This window comes from Arachis stenosperma, chromosome 7 (genome assembly GCF_014773155.1).
Source record: "Arachis stenosperma cultivar V10309 chromosome 7, arast.V10309.gnm1.PFL2, whole genome shotgun sequence".
Classification (NCBI taxonomy): domain Eukaryota; kingdom Viridiplantae; phylum Streptophyta; class Magnoliopsida; order Fabales; family Fabaceae; genus Arachis; species Arachis stenosperma.
This window is the reverse complement of record NC_080383.1, coordinates 36197382-36203381: the sequence shown is the minus strand read 5'-3', so window position 1 is coordinate 36203381 and position 6000 is coordinate 36197382.

Genomic DNA, 6000 nt, shown 5'->3' with positions numbered 1-6000 from the left:
ATTTAAAGATGATTATATGGGATTATGGAGAGCATTTGTCAAAGAGTGGCTGAATAGAAAAAAGAAAAGTAGGTAAGCAACGGTTGCTTTGTTGAATTGGGACCCTGCCCAAGCAGATAGAATTTGACTTCGAAACAGTGAAATTAATATAATCCACTTATAGTAATTTATCCCAAGGACTTGGGATGATCCCCTTTGTTTGCTTGTATTCTTCTGTTACTTGAGGATATAACCATTTTTGCATTTGTTTTTGGTTAATTAATTCAAAATAGCCAACATAATCCTTCAGAAAAATTGTCACTAGAGTTAATGTTGCATTCGGTCCTGCTGCATTTTAGCATTTTTGAAAGAGATAACCTCCATGTTTAATTTCCTGAACAATTATAGGCTTCTGTCTTTCCCTCATTTTTTATTCACTGTATCTTTGATTGTAGCCTCTGCTTCTCAAATGTTAATTCCTATTATTTATTTATTATTCTTTTTTATTTATATTGTCAAAATCTTGGGTTCTGCTTATTCTATTTTGAACTAAGATGCACATGCATTAGTATATTGAATCCGATTTTATTGCCTAATACTGGATGTTAGAAAAAAATATGTTTTCAAATGTTAAGTTTATTATTAAAACCTCCCTTTTTCATTAGTCACAAAAAAAACCTCCCTTTTCATTCTTGAAACTTTTAATTGCTTTGATCTTTTCTTGTTGTTATAGTTATCTTTTTTTGGGTGACTTTACGGACTTGATTTTATAATTTTGCTCTTTTCGTTTACCCTGGAGGTTTCAACATCATTCTTAGAGAAAATACTAACATATACTCCTAAATACACAGTGATATATCCTTTTTTTTCTTTTATGTAGTATGGCACAAAAAGGAGGACAATTTATTGCATTACTTCACAACCTATGTAATGTAAATTAACCTTTTAATAAGATAAATTTTAAAAAGAACATGCCAACTATTTTATATCTTTTTAGAGTAGAGTTATCTTCTACTAGTTAGGCCCTCATACTTTTTTGTATAGTTGGAGAAGGAATAGAGTTATAGGCACTTGTTCTATGTCAAGATCAATAAGCTAATTCGTCAAAGTCGTATCATATATTACTTTTTATTATGTTTATAGTTATATCGTTGTTTGATTTGTATTTAGTTTATTAGCACGCATCAAGTGCAATTGTACTGCATTCTCCAAGTTATTACTATATTTGGTTTGAAAAAATTGAAATAATATACACCAAGAGTAAGTTCTTTTAACATATGCGTGCATAACCTGAAGTTAATTCTTTTTTATTCTGGTACTGGTTATTGATGGCTCTTTTACAACTAAGATTTTTAGAACTAAATTGACTACTTTATTGTTCATGTCTATGTATTTGCATAATCTACTTTAACAAATTTGATGGATACTACTTAGCAATTGGAGAAAAATAAGAATCTAAAAATATGTTGCAAGCAGAAGCATGTTCCAAGTAAAAATAAGAATGTCTGTTTAGGTCTTTAAGATACAAAGAAGCTAGTCAACCAAATGGAAAACATAAAACTAAATACAATTCGATGGATTGTACTAAAATCTTTTAATTCTTTAATAATAATATTTTAGTTCTGCCTTCAATATATTTGGCATGCTTTGGGTCTTTTGGGGTTAAATTTCTGCCTACACTATCTGTATTTTGTTTTCTAATTTTAGATTTTGTAAATAAAACAATGAACACCAGATTTTTTTTAATCATTAAATCTTAGAAAAAGGAAAGACAAGAAAAAAACAACCAAAACATAAATTAAAAATATAAAAATTTTAAAACAAAATAGGACTTTATTTATCTTACCAATTAGATACTTACTTTGTGTCTTCATTTTCTCTTATACAAGTATAGACACCTTTGAAACATGATGTAAATTGATGGATTAATTTTTCTACTTATGGAAATCATTATATATTTTTATTAGTATTTTAAATTTAAAGGAAAGGATATAATCATGTAGATAAGTGAATGTGTTACTTGTTTACTCAAATTATTACTCTAATTTGATGCAGAGATGGGTAAGATTGAAAAAAAAAACTTGCATGGATGTGGATGATACAGTTTATTTGCATAAGGCTATGTATACTAAAAGTATAAATATGTAATGATCTTGTTTAATAAAACTCCATTATGTATATATGTATAAATGATTTGGATCTAGATATGGACGAGCCTGATTGAAAATATGATATTATAAAAATGTGTTATGTATGTTATTTAGAGGTATAGAGACTCAACTCCAAAGGTGACCTTTTTTCATTTTAAATGAAAATTTAACTTTTCATTTAGAAAAAATTAGTGTGACTTTTTCACAAAATAGGTAATATTCAAGATGGTATTTCTTTATTTATCATGCTAGATCAGTTTATTTTTAATTTGTTTATAACTATTAGTAATTTTTGGTTTCCTGTCTCTGTTCATAGTTTTTTTATCATTGATCACTTGAGTAGTCAAGTGGATATACTTTTCTCTTTATATCAGGTTTATAATTTATTTTTTTCTTTTTTTAATGGTTTCTATTGTATTAATAAGCTACTAGACCAACTTGATTAAATTTAGGGTGGATGTCTAGATCCTTTCCTCCATTCAAACGTTTCATCAAATATGGGTCTTGCCATCTTTATACACCCAAACATAACTTTTGAAAAACGAATGTAATGATAGCATTTTGTCCTTATTGAATATAAGTTGGTTTGATAAATGAGAAAGTGATTTCTACCATATTGAAGAAATCATACCACCCATTTATTTTTATTTTATCCTCATTGGTTATTTACATTTATATATTTTTCTTCTTATGTGGTAATTTATCACTATATCTCAATTTAACCATGCTAGGCATATACTAAAATAAGCCACTAATTTTGTTATATCTTTTTCTTTGCTTTATGCCTTTTAATTTTGTTCTGAACCGAGTTAATTGGAATTGAAATAGGTAATTAGAACAAGAGTAACTTTAATTTTGATCAGAAACACCTTAGATGTTGTTGTCTTATTTTTCTGAACCTTTCATCTTGTTATAGTTGCTGATATTGTGTTATTGTTGTTGTTGTTGTTGTGTTTTATTTTTTTAATTTATCTTCTTGCAATGTCCCTGTTTGCTGGTGTTCTTCTGTTACACACAATGCCTCTTTCACTTTCACTTTCATATGGAAAAGGATGCTTACTGCTTTAGCTTTGGTGTATAATCTCCTAAAAGTATTTACTTAATCTGAATTATTTCTATTTTATTTAATTGTGCTGCTTACTTTCTAAACTAATTTTTACTTTGCTCGTTCCCTTCGAAAGAAGTGAAATAGAAGTCATGAAGTAGAGAAGGCCTTAACAAATTGTATGATATTAATTATGTATATCTATTGAATGATTATGAAGCAAATAAAAATGGGTAGTAGCCAGCCAAAAATAAAAAGAAGCTGAATGTTTTTCCTTGTGCATGCCCTCATGATTCTTAAACATTGGATTAAAATACATCCAACTCAGTGTTGTCTTCCTTTATACACCTCATTTGAATCAATTTCTAATATTTATTATCTATATTGTTTCTATAAACATAACGTGCATGACATAGTTTTGGTCAGGTGCAAGTATTACTATCACATGTTTTCATTGTTACATACATTTCCTTTATTTTATCTTTGGTGAGAATGTCATTTCTACTTTATACAGACCATGACAAATGAAATTCTAAAGTGATGAAATCATTGATGATCATTTTAAAAAAAATTAATCTAAATATATGTTGTTCTGCTTAGGTCTTTAAGATACAAAGAAACTAGTCAACCAAATGGGGGACATAAAAGTAAATACAATTGGATGGATTGTATTAAAATATTTTAGTTTTTTAAAGGTGTTGTTGTATTTTTAATGTGAATTAGTGGTAATTTTTCTAGTCTACATATCTGTGAAATGTTAATTGTGTGGTGATGTGTTTGTTTTTTTATAAATTGTAGGTGTATGTTGATTTCTGGGAGATGGAGCCGTCGGATAGCGATTTTTTTGAAACAGACTCCGATGAGGAGTTCCCAAGAGGAGACGATCTAGATCTTTTAGACGACGATTCGGAGGCTGATGAAGATAGACCTCAAGATAAGAGAATAGGAGAGCTGTCACGAGAAAATATCATGCAACTTAAGTTTACAAATGAGGAAGCTGTTTATCGATTCTACAAGACTTATGCAATTATGCACGGTTTTACTGTGAGGTTGGATGAAGTCAGACGCGATAGCGATGGTTGCGTAATTATGTGCCAAATTGTTTGCAATCGGGCGGGCTCAAGAAAGGAAGAGGTTGAAAAGGACGAAAGAATCAGGGACCACCGACCCCTAACTCGAAGTTGTTGCCAAGCGAGAATTCGTGCAAGACTAGATAGAAAAATTCATAAATAGAAGGTTGTTTTGTTTTACGAAGAGCACTCTCATGGATTAGTTGATCCACTCGACGTTAGCATGATGCCTAAGTATCGCACATTCAGTGTCTCGGATAAAGCTCAGGCAAAGAATTTGCACGACATAGGCATTAGGACCTGTCACATCTTGGGATATTTGGCTGCTTAAAAAGGTGGATATGCAAACTTGTCATTCAACCAAAAGGATATGTACATCCTCATTACTCAACATAGGAAGGAAAAGGTGAAGGGTGGTGATGCAAATGCTGTAATAAGTTACCTGAGAGGTAAAGCTGGGAATAATTCTTCTTTCTTTGGAAAGTACACATTAAGTAATGAGAATCGATTGGAAAATTTGTTTTGGGCTGATGAGACTAGCCGTATTGATTATGAGTGCTTTGGGGATGTCTTGACATTTGATTCGACTTATAATAGGAACGTCTACAATAAACCACTTGTGATATTTTTTGGTAGCAATCATCATGGGTAGACCGTCATATTTGGATGTGGTCTTCTTGTTAATGAGGATATTGGTTCATACAAGTGGCTCTTGAAAACTTTTTTGGAAGCAATGGGGAATAAATACCCTATGGCAGTTGTCACCGACGGAGATCTTTCAATGAGAGAAGTCATTAAACAGGTCTTTCCTTATGCAACATATGGACTATGTGCATGGCACTTACATAGGAATGCATGTGAGAAGGTTAAGAACAATGGATTTCTATATGACTTCAAGAAATTGATTTATGCTAATGTGAGTGTTGAAGAGTTTCAGGTCATGTGGGGAGACATGGTGGCGAGGTATAACTTATCAAGCAACTCTTGGGTCATCTAAACGTATTAGTTGAGGAATTTATGGGATCTTACATATTTGAGGGACAAATTTGTTAGGCAAATCAGGACAACATCCTAGTGTGAAGGGAATAACTCTCTAATAAAAGCATATGTGAGAAAGAAAGATACCCTTCTTAAATTTATCAATAACATGGAGACCGGTGTTAGCCATTACAGGAACAATGAAAGAGTTGCAGAGTTCAACAGTAAATATACCGATCCAGTACTTGTGACTTCTTTACCGACACTTGAAGATTTTGCTGCAAAGACTTTCACTCGTAACATGTTCCGGGAGGTCAGGAAGGAAATTTAGGGTGCTTGTGCTATGAATATATAGTTGGTCATTCAGGATGGTGGAAAACTATACTTCAAGTGAAACAGTTTTGGAGTGCCAGAGATTGATCATGTGGTTGAGTTTGACAGAGTTGGGGGGATGCTTCGTTGTGAGTGTCTGTGGTTCGAAAATAGAGGGATTCCCTACATGCACATATCGCATGCCTAAAGCACCAACACGTTGAAGTTATTCCAGAATGCTTAGTGCGCAAGCGTTGGACGAAGAATGCCAAGAGTGATTTCATGAAGTCAAATGTCGATGATCCAAGTGATTATGATAAAGTACTAAAGTGTCGTTTGGGTGTGTTGGGTGTTGAATATTCTAGGTTGATGGATATTGCATGTAAGAACTCACGTGATTTTGTCGAAGTAATGAATGATGTTGTCAACACAATTTCAAAACTCCAAAAGTGAGGTAAATATCCAC